General features: G+C 45.0%; 1 long non-coding RNA gene across 1 annotated transcript; it reads left to right on the forward strand.

Annotated features, from left to right (window-relative positions):
- The first annotated feature begins 538 nt into the window (after positions 1–538).
- On the forward strand, positions 539–11,323 carry LOC129735464 (uncharacterized). The gene is made up of 3 exons (XR_008731144.1): positions 539–4,872; positions 8,078–10,093; positions 10,689–11,323. It is a non-coding gene; the product is annotated as an uncharacterized LOC129735464 (long non-coding RNA).
- Positions 11,324–16,307: the final 4,984 nt, after the last annotated feature.

The raw sequence follows: 16,307 nt of genomic DNA on the forward strand, positions 1-16,307 counted from the left end.
GTCAATTGGGAATGTCCATTTCTAAATGCTTAATTGCTTCATAAATGCCCAATGTTAAACATTTGTAAAGGCCAGAATCTCAAACAGAAGAAAACATATAGATAAAACAAAAAAAAAATCCCCAGCTCAGTATAAATCTGAATTGCGTTTATGATCCTGAAATAACTTTTTAAAGAGTCAGAGCAAAGCAGGGTATTTTTAGCTTAAGATTTCCTGGATCTTAATATATTTTATTTCTGTTAAATTTAACTTTCGCTTCATTATTTTTAGGTTGTGTTTGCTTTGGAATGATCCTAGCATCCTAAGCTATTTTTATTTTGTTCACGGTGCATATTTATTAAGTTAATGTTGTTACTTTAGCTTTTTTTTTGCTTTTTATGTTGATTTCATGCCATCAGTGTTGAAACAGCAAAAGGGCGTAATTTGTAGTCATAAAAAGAAAAACATCAGCCGCCTTCTTCTAGGTCAATCAATATTTTTTTTGTATGATAGATTAACCAGATCCTTGGTAACTGTATTTTGTTCTGCAGTAGTAAATAAAGAAGAAATCTCTCTGGCGGCTTAAACTGGATCTTCAGCTGCTGCATCCCCAGAAGTGGGCTCAGTTTCCTCCTTCCCTCCCCCTATTCACTTGTATATGAAGAAGGAGGGAATGAACCGCTGGAGGCACGAGGAGATCGGCTCCCCTCCCAGCTCCCAGGCAAACCACTGCCTGCCTAGATACAACGGGGAGAAAAAGCCTTTGAAAGCACCTTGGAAGGAGGGCGACATGCATTAAGGAGTAATCTTGCTCCATGGCAATGAGTCGAGGCTGAGATGCCATGAAGAGTTACTGTGCTTGGTGTTGCTGCAGATGCACGCTGAGGGGAAGCTGCAGAGCCCTTGCCTTCAGGTGGTGTATTTGCAGTGGGACCTTCAGCTCTTGCCTATGTGACATGCTCGTTGCAGCTCTCATTGGACACCATGTCACCTACTAAACCCCCGAGTGAAAGAGAAAGGCTCAAGAGGTGATAAGGTCCTCTGTCAGCCTCCAGAGAGGCTGTTGCTGGGTGTGACTCAGTGCATCCCAACAGCCTCATCTCCCTGTGCAAATCTGCAGGAGACCTTGAAAAGTTTCCATAGTTTTTGATATATTTCTAAAAAACATTGCCCCGGTCATCACAAGAGACGTGACAGCTCCATTTAAAACTAAACAAAGAAGATTTGAAGTATGAAAAATCATATTGACTAAAACTTTGGCACTCAGACAGCACTTGGGACTTGAATGGAATTGAAAAATAAATAAATTCAGCACTGTGTAGGCAAAGAAAGCCTTACCTCAGGATTATTTGCTTTATAATTTGTCCCACACAAAGAGCTATGTTAAGATTGCCAAACTAGAAGTCATGGGAATGACAGATTGAAGGCTGCCAGGCAATCCTACCCTGCCTTCTCATATACATTATTTATGCTTATTCATTGTAATATAGTCTTCAAATAAATATGTGTGCAAATTATCTTCCCTGCAGAAGCACATAATGAAAATACCCAGTGAATGAGCAACCAACCTATACTACGTAAAAGGAGCTTGAAGCCAATATTAATTTTTGAAATCTGGTGTTACTTCAGATTTTCTTGTTTCAGTACACGTTAAAACAATTTTTGGTTTTTCTATTGTAAAACTTTGAAAACAACTGTTCAAGAGCAACTGAAAAATATCTATAACTTTGCACACTGTGTTTTTGTTTCTGAATTTTGTTTCACTCTTAAACACATTTTTTTTTCCCCTGGGAACATCTCCGCTTCCTGGAGCAAAGCTCTGCCCAGGCAGGTACCCCATCGCCAGCGGTGGCCAACAGCAGAGAGGTTGCAAGCACAGGAAAATGCACATGTATACATATCTGCTTGACGTCTAGAGTATAGAATTATTACCAGAGACTGCAGCCTGTGAGTATGGTGTAGAAGCCCTGAATATTCTCCTGCCAGCTGGTAAGCATTTCAGTATTGACTACGTCATGTGGCAGTTACACAGATCTTTGCCTAATTAACTGTTGTGCAAAGAGCCATTGCATCTTGTCTTGAGCCTGGTCCCTGCTAATTTAATTTGATGTCGTCTGACTTTTGTAAAGGAAGAGAGGCTGGGGGATATTTTCTTGTTCACTTTCTTCCTATTTATATTTCATCATTTTCTCCTCAGTCCTCCCTATTTTTGAGATGAAAAGCTGTAGCTTGCTCAAGTACTTCCTGTGTGAAATTCATCCAAAACCTGCATGCCCTTGTAGCCCGTCTTGGAGCCTTTCCATTTCTATACTATCATTTTCAATAGAGAAAAGTGCCCAGAGATTTCCAGACATGAGCCCACCCTGGGTTTCTCCAGTGCATAATGGTGGTGTCTCCTCCGTTCTCCAGTCTCTGTAACCTTCAACCCATTCTGGTCAAGCTGATGAAGCTGGAACGTACTGACTATAGCAAAAGACATCACTTAAATGTATTCTAAATGACACTTGCACTATCTAGGAGCAAGGATGGCAATGCTGGAAAAATATTTCCTGGAACTTTCCCTTATTCCTGCTTTTCATTAATGCTTACCACCCTGGCATTTCTGTGCCTAATGTGTTACAAACTTTTTTCTACACCATGCGTTGAGATCCAAGCTCTTACCCCTAGGTGGTGGGGTGGGGTGGTATGTTATGGTACAGTATGGTCTGGTACAGTACGGTATGATATGGTATGGTATGGTATTGTTGTGTGCTGATGGCAGCCAAGGGTGTTGCTGCTGAGCCAGCCCTCACCGGGGCAAGCTCACAACGCAGGACACTCCCCTAGAAACTTGAAATGCTGTTTTGAAGGGAAAAAAAAGATCATTGCTGTGCATGAATTAAGAAATAAGGGTAAATATGCAATGTTGTTTGGGGTGCAATCATCTCAGTAAACTTTCTAAGTCAATAAGGGGTCTCTAAGCTGAGCTTATCCTTGTCTCCACTTAACTTAGAGTGATTAGAGAGATAATGGGGCTTTGGGGCAGTCAAAGTAAATTCCTAAACTGAGTCAGACCAACAGGGCCCTAGAAGCGTCCATTTGTCACCATTCCCTGTAAAAGAAACTGGTGCTGGCTTGGTTGGATGCAGTTGTCTAAGGCCAGCTGGGAGGAACCTCAACCCTCAGGACCAAGTTGACTCTATCCAGAAAAGACAAGAAAGGTTGTACTGTTTTGCTGGTGAGGTCTCTGCATCCAGCTTCTCTCGCATGGAGAGGAGGCGGCATCTGGAGAAGGTGTTCAGGATGACACTGAAAACTACACCTTGTTGACTTGGCCAGCAGCAGGGATGAGGGAATAGTCATTTGGGATGATACAGATAAATCTGAAGGTGAGGAGGGTCATTGGTGGTGTGAGGGTGTAGAGGCTACAGAATAATGAGGTTTAATGCAAGAGCTAGAAGGGTTCCAGGGTGCTGTCGCTGGGGCTGAGCTGTCAGGAGGATGCTGGGATGTTCAGATGGTGCTCGGACCAAGAAGCCTGAGGGGCAGCGGTCACTGGTGGCAACGTCATTGGGAAGATGCTGAGGTGCAGAACAAGGACATGCTGGCATGACTAAGGCAGAGGTTTAGTTTTACGGTGATTTTTTTTATGGGGTGAGGAGCTGGTGGGAGTGTGAGGGGAGACTGGCAGTTGACTTGGCTGGGGAAGAAAGAGATCATTAGGACATATGAGTAAGGATACAGTTTATGGCCATTGCTTCTTGCCTTTCTTCAAGCTCCTCTTCCATAACTGCTCTGTGTTATGCTTCAGGGCCTGCAGCAACACATGGTATTAGGGCCTTTTGTCATCTCTCTGCAGCCCAGCCTGGCAACAGCTGCTCTTTCTTCCTCCCCAGGCTGCAAGGAAGGGAGCACAAGCAGCTAGTCTGGCTGTGCACCACATCTCACTTATCTCCTCCACAGCATTAGGGAACAGTGTGCATGACAGATGGCAGAGAAGTCTGCCTTGATCCCATGCTGAGGTGCTCCACCAAGGATAAGCACTAATGTATCTCCTTGGTGGAGAATTGAAGCCTTAGACCTAACCAGGGCACAGCAGTAACAGGCTTTCAGCCAGTGCAGGACGTCCCTGTGAGCAGGAAGAACCTCACGTGCCAGTCGACTTCCAGATTTCTGCTTATAAAGGAGGAAGGGGGTGACCTTAGCTCGGCTCTGGGCTCTGGAAAGGACATGGTAGCTATCACCAAGATGTTTTCTTCCCCCTCCCTTACGTTCTCCTCCCTCCTCCTCCTGACCACACTGATCCTCTTGTCCCACCACTCATCCTGCCCCAGCTCCTGGGCACTACTTTGGAGCGCTAGCATTTACCTTTCCAGCTCCTTATGTCATCACAGTTTTATTCTCACTGGTTTGTAATCCAAGTGCCTTTTTACCTTGCTACCTCAGCCCCAGTTCCCTGCTCACATCCAGCTCCAGCCCTGGGGCTCCCAGCGCAGCTGCAGCCTGGGTGCCCGGAGGCAGCAGCACTGGGCACAAGCAGCATCCAGCTCTGCTGCCTGCTGGGGACAATCCTGCCAGGAGCTGGAAGCTGGCAGGGGACACAGCGTGCCCTGTGCTGACACAACCCTCTGCAAATTCATCTGCCAAGCTGACAAGTCTCTGCTAAAGTATGTGAGCTGAGACTTCTTAAAAACACATTTATAATTTGGCTACATCTTCTGGCATCGGGGTGACCTCCCCTTTCTTTTGCCAAATTTCAAGCTCTTGCTCAAATAAATGGTTGCCTAATCTTGCCCTGAAAACCACAGAACCATTTTTACTGAAACTGCCCTCCCCTTTTCTCCTCTGAAAAGAAAATGGAGGGGGAAAGAATCAGCCCCAGGCCAAGACTTGGCAGAAGACGTTTCAGCCTGGGTGAGTAACATCTAACAAACTTAGCAGCAACTGAAAGCAGGAGCTTGTAACGAGAACTGTCAGGCAGTGGTAATTACAAGCAGTGCTACCAACTCTATCTGCAATGTGCATCACCCAGAAAAGGAGGGAAGTGCATAAATGGTAAAGATAATTTTACATAACCTGAAGAATTGGATGCATGCCTTGGGGTGTCTGTTTCTCATCTTACTTCATCTATCGTTAGCTTCCCTTCGTTGCTTCTTGCAGTTGTGCTCTTCCTCCTCTGCAGTTCCTGCCATCTGGAACAGTGTTCTTGTATTCTTCTATGAACTCTCTAATGTCAGCTTTCAGTTCAATTCATATCTGGGATCCCTTGTCTTTTGCTCTTGTTTTTCTCCTCATTCTGCTAATACTCATCTCTGAAATGGTTTACTCAACTCAGCTGAGAATACTTGGGGTTTGTTTTAAAAAGGATCATAAAATCCTGAAGGATTATGTGATCCTGTATACATTAACATTTATAATACTGACTTTCACTGGGCAATTTATGTAAAGCTATTTCCTGATCATGAACCATTCTTTAAATTAGAATAAGGCAAAAAATCAGTGGGGAAAAGCCATGGACATCTTAGATTAGATGAGCTCAGTCTTAAAAAGACACCTTTAGTGGAACCTAGTCTGTTCCCAAAATCAGAAATATTAATAGATGCTTCATTTCACTCACTGCCTATTTTTTAAACTGCTGATGCTGTGAAAAATCTCCATGGGAAAAGCAAGGAGGAAGTATTAATTTGATTTAGCACAGGAGTGAGTTTCAGATAAAGCCAACAAAAACCCCTGGTAGTCTATAACCCCTATCTGTGGACACCGTTTGCATCTCATTTATTTAATTTTCAGATACAAACTGAACAATAAGCCAATAAATACGAGTGGCATACTGAGGAGAGTATGCTGCTCGCCAGCCACACAGGAGAAACTAGCCACAGGTCAACTTGCTTGGCCAGCTCTTGCTTGGATTCACGGAGGGTTAAAATTCTGCCCAGTTAGTTGTAGGAAGGATTCAGCTTTTTCACAGCTGTAAATCCAGGAGACAGGTTTGTTATCTGATCTGGTATCTTGCATAACACAGGCTATGGGGCTTCCCTGGATTGATGTTTACTCAAATAGATATAATCTCCTTAAAAAAGCAACACCCAGGCACAATTTTATGGTAGCTCTAGGTACTTCACACATTGATCCCCCAGTTATGAGCCCCCAGGTTTTGCATGTGTAATGCTTTCAGGTTAACTATGGGTGTAACCTGTGAGCACTTAAAGTTACATAAATAGTTGGCACCTTCTTAATGGTGATATAGCTCTGTGAGGTGGAGTTACCCAGCTGCTAGGTAACACCAGCAGTTTAATCACGGTCATACTAAGGGACATTTCTTTTACCCAACAGGAAAACTTTTTCCTCTCTGGGACCAGAACTGTTTGTTCTACCAGCAGCAGATGTTAAAAAGGAACATTTGTTTCGAAAATAGTATATTACATTTCAATAGCAGGCTCGTTTACATAATTTGATGTTAAACTAATTTACAACCTACTTATCGATGCAATTACCTGTGTTTTCTATTAAAACTCTTCCCACCACCTTGGAGCAAATGGAGCATGCTGCACTGAAGAGGTGTTTGCCCTTGCACAGCTGTTGAATCCTGCCCCAGAGATGATGTTTACAGACGTCGAGACAGAACAATGAGAATTATGGGAAAATCACATTTTTCTTTATTTATGAGTTTTATGGTTCAAAATTTTCCTTACATGCTTTACCAGAAAGGTCATTCACTGTCTTCTGGAGAAGGTGCACATAATCGGGGGATTTGGTAGGGGGCACCATGGACCAGAGGGACGTAGCGTGGTAGGATGATGTGATGCCTGTGGGGAGCTGTTGCCTGGGTCTCACCCTGTTTCCTTTCCATGCCTGTTTTCTGTTACCCAGTTATTGGATGGTGCTTGTGAAGAACAAGCTCAGAGGGAGAATGGTTAATGGCTTGTTGTGCCTCCTGCAGAGGATCAGAGCCCAGAGAAGGCCAGGAGGGGACAGGGGGAGAAGCCAGTCCTCAGGGGCAGGGAAGGGGCAGGGAGACAGTGGATGCTGCTGAGCCAGCCAGGTTTAGCTCTCCAGGCTGCATTTCCATCGAAATTCAGCTAGGAATTAAAACACGTTGCTAAATCTCCGAACTGCAGTAGGTAAGTCAGCCTGAGGGCTTGAGCAAGCCACGTGGCAAGAGGTGTAAGAAAGGCAAGGAATAAACTGTACAGCTGTGCTTTTTAAAGCCTTCGTACTCCTAGTATGAAAATCATAGCACAAACTCTTTGGTTTCCTTAATGTCATCGCCACAGCTGGGCGAGCTGGAACAATATCTTCATTGTCTTCAAATGCATACGTGGTCCTCGGTTTCTGTATCCCTTTTCCCATTACTGTGAGGTACTGGGACAGCTGTGGGGTGGTACAAGCTTTCCTTTAATCAGATGTGTTCTCAGGGAGGGCTGGGAATTGCAAGGTCACAGACGCTAGCTTGTGAAACTGCTGAATGAATCTGGCAGGAGCAGGTCTGTTTACACAGCAAGCTGGTACACAAACAGCTGGGCAACGCAGAATGAGGAGAGACAAAACGCAGATGCTCTGCTGCAGCCAGAACCAAGATCAAATATACTTTCTAAACAAGCGCAGTAATAGATCTCCCAGATGTTGAGAACCAGATGTAAGATGATTTATGTACTTACAAATTGAATGTTGCAGAGCTGGACTTTAAGGAGCTTCCCATGTGCAATGAAAGCTAGATCCCACACTAGGCACCCACCTTCCCTGTACGCAACATTTAGGACTCGGATGATCTCAAAGGGATCTAAAATGCCGACATGTAGAGCAAAAGCCACCCAATACTAAACTGTTTTGTTGGAAGCTACTTGGAACGAACCAGCAAGAAGTTCTAGGGACAAGCATAGATTAAAACTTTGCCTTTCAGGGGTTTAATTGCCTTGCTTTACTTAGTCCATAGCTCAGGGGCTTCCCTTGAGCCCAGCTGTCTTTGAAGTTAATTTCTTCCTGGAAGAAAGGCTCAAGCTTATTTTAGAAGAGAGAAGGTGGTTGAGGTGGTCATGATAGGGCATATTGCATAGGATCTAACACGCTTATTCCATATCCCTGATGATTTTGAGTAATTTCTGTGTCCCCCTGTGTCCAGGTCTCCAGTCTCATCATTTGTAGAGTGCCCACAAGCAAGCAAGAAGCTGTGCTCTTGTGACTGCGAATTGGTGTCATCAGCTGAAGAAGGTGACCCAGCTCTGCCATCTGGGCCATCATACTGGCCCACCTGACCTAGTAGCCTGCTGCGCAGCTCATACACCCAGGATGTGGAAGACCTGTTGTGAATTCCCTCCTTACTTTGAAGAGTTAAACGAGTACAACCAACATGTCTGGGTTATAGATAACTTGGAATATGCCACAATTTGCCAATCTTCCTATAGATGCTTGGACTATCAAGCAGCCAAGGATTATAGAGTGCTGGGGCTGAAGACGTGAGTGCCTCCTCTGGTGTGGGACAGTGGCAAGTAGGTAGGAGTGAATTTTCCTTCAACAAACCAGGTTAACAAGGAAAACAGTCAGGCTGCTTCTTGCTTTCTTTAGACTCGTGACTAGTTTTTTTGGCTGCATTATTTTGGACATAGGTGCTCAGTTGTCTTATGAACAGCTTAGAAATCTACTGCCAGACCTGGCTCTGAGAGTTCGCTTGACCTTCAGAAGGTGTGGGTAGGATGAAGGAGGAGAAGTACACAACAAAGGTTAGCAATAACTAGGACTTGTAGCCTTTGAATCTGAAGGGTACGTTTTTCTCCATTCAAAGCTGAGAGGACCTGAGACATCAGCACTCTCATATGCTTCTATTTTAAGCAGGCTGTATGTGATAAGCAAGCAGCAAGCATGCTGTTAAATGTGGAATTTAGAATCATAGAATCATTTAGGTTGGAAAAGACCTTTGAGATCATCCAGTCCAACCATTAACCCAGCACTGCCAAATCCACCACTAAACCACATCCCTAAGCACCATGTCTACACATCTTTTAAATACCTCCAGGGACGGTGACTCAACCACTTCCCTGGGCAGCCTGTTCCAATGCTTGGTAATCCTTTCGGTGATGAGATTTTTCCTAATATCCAATCTAAACCTCCCCTGGCACAACTTGAGGCTACTTCCTCTTGTCCTAGCACTTGTTACCTGGGAGAAGAGACGGACCCCCACCTGCCTACAGCCTCCTGTCAGGTAGTTGTAGAGAGCAATAACGTTCCCCCTGAGCATCCTTTCCTCCAGGCTGAACATCCCCAGTTCCCTCAGCTGCTCCCCATCAGACTTGTGCTCCAGACCCTTCACCAGCGCCGTTGCCCTTCCCTGGACACCTTCCAGCACCTTTATGTCCTTCTTGCAGTGAGAGGCTCAGAACTGAACACAGGATTCGAGGTGCAGCCTCACCAGTGCCCAGTACAGGGGGGCGATCACTGCCCTTGTCCTGCTGGCCACACTGTTTCTGATACAAGCCAGGATGCTGTTGGCCTTCTTGGCCACCTGGGCACACGGCTGGCTCATGTTCAGCTGCCTGTCGACCAACACTTCTAGGTCCTTTCCCACCAGGCAGCTTTCCAGCTGCTTTTCCCCAAGCCCATAGCGTCGTGGGGTTGTTGTGACCCAAGTGCAGGACCATCTTGTTTAACCTTGGCCCATCGATCCAGCCTGTCCAGACCCCTCTGCAGGGATTCTTCCTACCCAGAAGCAGATCAACACTCCTGTCCAACTTGATGCCATCAGCAAGCTTACTGAGGGTGCACACGATCCCCTCGTCCAGATCATTGATTTGCAGAAAGGGTGCGGGTAGTCTGCCCTGTGCTGGTTCTAGGAGAGCCCTGTTGGCTGCAGCAGAGTGGTCGGGTATCCCAAAAGACACTCTCACTCGCCAGTCATTCAAGTGTTAACTTTTTATAGGATGTATTTCAGGAGCATTGCCACTCCTTGCCTTCCACACCAGCTTGCAGATCCCCTCTTGGAAAGGAGCCACCTCTGCCTGCTTTCCACCAACTCGGTGGAGGAGGACACTGAGACCCCATGCACACGCATGCTGTGGTGGTGGTGGCGGTCCTGCTGTGAAGCTACTGCGAAAGCACAAGTGACCTGTGGTTTCATTTTCTGCCGGGCTTATCTCAGGCAATGGTAAATGCTTCAGTAAAGAGACAGCGGGTGCATTTGTGGAGTAGCACAAAGGGTGCTCTAGTCTGTAATGTAATCCAAAGAATAGATCCACAACAGATAAGTCACAGGAGACAGAGCTGGCCAAAGCTTTTGGCAGAAGTGTGCCAGTAAAGTGTAGATAATGAGGGGGGAGGTGGGGGGGTGAGTGCACTTTTATCTAATTCAACAAACTATCTTATCTGGTGCCAGGGGAAAGCAGTTCTTAGGTAGCTCCAGCTGCTGCATGTCTTCATATATCTTCTGTGAACAGCATTAAAAGCCGCCCAAGGCCAGCCACCCACAAGGGTTACTGGCCAAAAGCCCCACAGAACAGTTGGGGTATAAGAAACAATTTGAAACAGCACATTAAGGGGTTTTTCCCCTGTGATTTAGCGAACAACCCACTCCATTACCTAACAGCACATTGATTTCAGGGGTGGCACAGAACTCGCAGAAAATGCTGAGAAGGGTCTGAGCTCTTTCTGAGGCATCTGAAATTTTGTATCACGGATTAGAGATTTTGTTTGGGTTTATGTTACAGTTATATTTATTACAGCTATTACGTTTGTATTTACAGATCTAATGCTTTCTGGAGTGACTTTCCAGACTCCAGAACCACGCCTGGTGTAACAAAAAAGCCCGATTTGGTGACGAGGTGTATGAAAGCTTCCCAAGATACCCGTCAGTAGGAAGAACATAGGTGAGGCTGAGGCACCGCTCGCCCCCCCCCCCGCCCCCAACCAGTGTCAAAACCGAACTTTTTTTCCCTTATTCGTCCACTCGGTGGTGCTAACACACCACCAGCCCCTTCCTGACATTTCTCCCTGCTGTGTCAGGCGGAGGATGGCCGTGCTCCTCGGGGATGCTCAGGTCATAGCTTTAAAAAGTCACCTCTACGAACCCAACAGCCAGGAAGCCTAATTAGCTCCCTGCGCCCATGCTTTGCACCCTGGTGCTTAGTTTCCAATGGAACAGAGATAAGAAACACAAAAGACTCGTCATGCCTAATTAGATAGGAAGAGATTAGCAAACTCACGATCTTTTTCTCTAATAATTTGGGATTCCATGTTGTCTTTAGAGGAAAAGCAAATGGAATACTGTCACTACCAGAACTACTCTTGTTTTTTTTTAAAAAAAGTGTTGACCGGTAAGAATTGATGCTGCTAGGCAAAGTTTGTGGGGAAAATCACTTTTTATTTATCAACTGATACAAGAAAGATGGGTGAAAAAATTAAAGTTTAATCTGCAATGCATAACTCTTTTCAGGTTCAGTTACTTTTAAACTACCGTGTGAGATGAGCCTGAGCCTCAGCATCCAGCACGGTGCCTGTCCTGTGTGGAGCAGCACATAGCAAGAAGGACCAGGGTTTGAACAGCCAGGAATGTTTCCTAACTCTAATTCTTAGAGTCAACACTCAAAAAACAGCAAGTGGCTCAGTATGTCTGAAGGGGAGGATTCTCTGAAGGCACAATCAGTGAGAAAAACCTGTATAGCATGTGATGTGATGTGATTACACTTCTTATATTCATTCTTGTAATATAACTCTGTGTTATTACAGTTGCAATAGTATCTCTGAACTCTGGTTTTATGAAAAAATTCCAGGCACCCTCAAAACTCACCAGCACACGAGCGGTTAAATCCTTGCAGACAATGCTGTACTTTGTTCCCCCTCTTCATACCAGTTTTTACATTATTAACTTCCTGTAGCCAGAGTCAGTGTTGGAGGTTAATGGCCTAATTTATAGCTTATGACCTGCTGATGTGCACAGACCCCTGAACCCTCTAGATTCTGTGTGAAAAGCCCAAGACCCAGCTCATGCTCCAGGAGTGCAGCTCCGTGCCAGAGACATGACCAGGCTGTCCTTTGCCCCACGTACCACGCTGGATGCCTGTGGGTGACGCTGAGCCAGACAGTGCCCTGTGCTCTCCGTGCCCTCTGCTCTGCTGTGGCTGGACCTCTTCCCATTCACAGGCTGCCCAGGAAACATGAACTTACCTGAATCCTGGCTTCTGTGCTGCAAGTCAACAAGACCCCATAAGTTCTCCTCTTCCAGGGGCAGAGATGGCTGTTTGTGGCTCCCGTTTGGGGCACAGATGGGGGAAGCACAGCCTCGTGGGCTCTTCGGTGGCTGGGTGCAGGAGGTGATGGGGTGAGGGCTTCAGGGGTAAGGGGAAGGCAAGTGTCTGGCTGTGTCACTGCCCTCTCTCCACAGCAGCTTTCCATAGAGGTGAGTGATCTGTAGCACTTAGGATGACTATAGCTATCCCAAGGAACCCCAGGGATGGACTTTCCCTGCCACATACACTTCTGCTGGAAGAGCAGATGTTCACCACAGAAGCACTCTGACTTTGCAGCAGTGGTGTGCCTCTCTCCTCTGAGTCCTTGGCTCCATGGGCTGGGGAGATCTTCAGTCCATGAACTCCCACATCCCTTCCGTCTCAAAGATGATTCCCACAAAAGTTTGAGGGTAATCCTGCCAAATTTCTTGCCCCCAGGAAAGCTCGTACCCCGGAAACCTATCTGGAACCTCCATGAGGATTCCACTGAAACCCCTCTGGCAATAAAATCCCACTGTCACACTGCATGACGGATGATACTCTGTAAAACACAGCCCTTGGTGGAAACAGCTAGATCATTTTGATTAGCTTGACTACTTGTCTTGTGAAATTTGGCACCACGCCACACTTTGTGTGTTGAAAGTTAAAAGTTTCTGTGTGTCTGAACCCGCCCATAGACTGCTCAGCTTTACAAAATCCTGATGTGTGACACACAGTTGTGCTCTTCTGCAGGACCACCCTCCCAATGAGCAGCTTACTACTACGCCCTCTCTTCCTACCCAGCTGCCCAAACAGCAGTCACCTCCTGCATTTTACTTGTTGGACATACAGAATGAGGACAAGATGGCAGAACTGCTACTAACATGAGAGATGCTGCTGCTAGGACCAGTGGGTACCTGGATTTTCATACTTAGAAGTGGCAGTGGGGACAGCAGTGCCCTGAGCTGCAAGGAGCAGCCCAACCAAAAGAAGGTGCTCGCTGCTGAGAAGAGGCTTTTTGGGACCAGTACATGTGGCTACCCAGCCAGGGCCTCCTGGGCTGGTGTTCTAATGATCTCGGGCCTGTCAAATGGACATCTACAGATAGTTCTTAGTGTCCTATTAGGAACACGTTCCTGTCATAGCTCATTCTGTACAATTATTCCATAAAACAATGACCCTTTCCTGATTATCTTCTAAAACCCACCCCCCTGCCCCCCCAGGCAGTGCATTTGAAAAAATAAAACTAGCTCATGGGTTCTGATCCACTGCCCCAGAAGGGAACATTTCAGTTTCATTTCTCTGCAGTTCTATCACATCCTGTCATCCATGAAACAAAAGTGAAAATGGACAGAAACAAAATGACAAAGGTATTTGAAGATCTGCTGTGTTTACCCATGATTTCCTGCTGCAGAATTTCTTGTACCTTCTGCTGCTCCTAGGGACAGCCGTAGAGCACCCCAGCCAGACCACCCCTCCTGTTCTTTGATGCATAAACCATGCACTGAAAACCATGTTGATCTGGAACAACTGTTGACTCATTTATCGTTTTCCTTTGTCCACTGGTTTTAGTTACGTTAGCCTCCTATGATGTTACAGAAATGTGAGATTCAAAACAGACTTGTTTTGTGTTATCCAAACAGCCTTGCAACACGCTGGCTAGTGACTTAACACTCCCACCTCCTTAGCCGTTAACAGAGAGAAAAAGGCACTTCAGGGTGGTGCATGTAATCAGTTCTAAGGATTTACTTAGGATCTACTTCAGGGTTTAATAAAAACACATCCCACAAGCACCTTTTTCTTGTCATTTGACTATAAAGACTGACCAGCTAAGATAAATGTATCTATCCTAGAACTCTTCTACATTTTACTAGATGATCTCCCGCTAACTGCATCATTGTAACCTTTGTCATCTCTTGCCTGACATTCAAATTCTGCACCCTTTTTTGGTGTTTCCTAAGAGTTTTGTTGATCAGCAGCTCTTTTTATTTTCAGAGCTGCTGTAGCACGCCTGCCTTCTATAGCTTTCTGTAGTGCCTGTCATAGTGTTATATTACAGAAGACAAACACGCATTGCTTTGCAGGGGCTTGTCTTTTGTGCTACTATTTATTGAACAGAAGAAATTGGTTTACAATGAATTTTGTAGCTTATCTTTGCCTATGAAAAAGCCACAGTCTTTCTTGATGGGGCTGGGCAAATACACTAATTTGGGAGGCCTGACAACCTGCAAACAATGTGGCCGACAGCTTGTCAGCTGAAGTGTACTTGTGTGTAATAACTAAAGGGACAAAACAATGTTTGACGAACAGGATATTGTATAAATGTGCTCGTTTTCTGTGTGTAGAAGATTAGCATTGGCTAGAAAGGAACTGACGGGAGGGAGAAAGAGATTTGCAAGGACAGAAACAAAAGAACAGCACTCACAATGTATATGTATTTCAATCTACAAAGCCTGGATGCAGGATTGAGCAGCTTCATATGTACACGCAATGTTTCACTTCAAAACAAACTAATTTTTTAATTACTCCATAGGAGCCAGCAGAAGGGAAATCACTGTGGTGACACTGAATGTGCTAAGGTCTGAAGTATGCTGCATCTTTTATAGTGATTGCTGCATATTGAGAAACGCAGCTTCAGAAGTGGTAACCTCATGAACTGCCTAGGCATGAATGCCACTATTGTTTCCAAGTAAGAAAAACAGACCCACAGAAAACAGAAACTCCTACAGACCTGGGCCGATGCCAAACATTTGTATATTCTTTCAGAGGAAGATAACCTGCTTAATTTTGGATATGTTCTCACAGTAGCTTATTTTATGCTTATAACTGAGCGGCCAAGTGAAGGAGACAGCGTGCTGAAGAACTACAGCATGTGTTTGACAAGCTCAGACACAAACCAGGTTCGCAGTTAGATAACCATTCAAACTGTATTAGGAAGAGCTTCACCACAGGAGAAAAGTTAACTTCCTTTTAAAATAAAACCAAGGAAGTTTAAGGAAGTGACAAGAGGCCAGTATCAAACCCCAGGATGCTGGTACTTCATTCAGACCCTTGCATTTGTACTTCTCAATGTGCCAGTGGTGCTAGAAATGATGCTGTGTGCTTAAGGCTTTGAAACATTTGATATTGAGACATGCAGATTTCTGTGCCTGCCCTTAGACAGTAGTTTAATCTCCACTATTACCATAGCCTGAAGAGAGCACAGCACCTTGAATCTCAGAGCTGGTGGTCTTGCCTATTTAAAATATGTGCTTTACTCTCAGAGCAGGACAAAACCCTTCTCATGTCTATTTATGACGTTCATGTTTTCTAAAGTAATGACTTCATAAAGACCCAGAGACTGAGACTTAATTTTCCAGATGCGGTACAAGCATGTTTTACTACGTTTTCCTTTTTGTTGAAAACATGGTCTCATTGCTTTTGTGTGTTAGCAAGGGGGTGTTTTGTTTCTTTAATCTCGCATAATGGAAGGACATGAGAATCTTACTTTGTTCTTTGGCCTTAGTGATCTTTAGGACAGTGCTTTTCCAGCTGAAAATGGTCTCCCTTTGCTGAAATCACTTAACACTGTAACAACGGATGCTTTGCTCCTCCAAGGCTGCTGTATACCCTGCCTCAGCAGCACCATGGGGTGATGAAGTCAGCATCTAGCACCCGCTCCCCAAGCCAGCTGTGCACACTGGCATTCTGAATTTCTGGCCCAAGAATGTTTCTATTTGGATGCAAACGTGGTTTTTTTCCCCGAAAAGCCTTGTTTATAAAGTAAGTACTTGAATGACCTTTTGGATTACCACAAACAGTAACACTGAACTTCAAATAACAAGCCCAGATTATTGTATTAGAGGTCCAGATGGCTTCCATTGCATAAGCAGATGATCTGCTACCTGGGATGGCTGGTACTGGCTGGTACTGAGATAGATGGATTTTAGGTCAGTGCAGCCACTGGTTGATGCTAAATTAAGCTCTGTCAGTATGTTCTTTGTTTTCCGAGTCTGAGGTGGTCTTGAATGAGCACACCATGAATGGAGCAATCTTCCTTCCTCCTCTACCAAAAAAAAAAAAAAAAGAAGAATATTCAGCATGACATCCAGTGTGTGTTTTTTAGCCTGATTTTGGCTTCTCATTAATGCAATAAATTTTGTCTTAGAATGTATCTAT

Source organism: Falco cherrug, chromosome 2 (genome assembly GCF_023634085.1).
Source record: "Falco cherrug isolate bFalChe1 chromosome 2, bFalChe1.pri, whole genome shotgun sequence".
Taxonomy (NCBI): Eukaryota; Metazoa; Chordata; class Aves; order Falconiformes; family Falconidae; genus Falco; species Falco cherrug.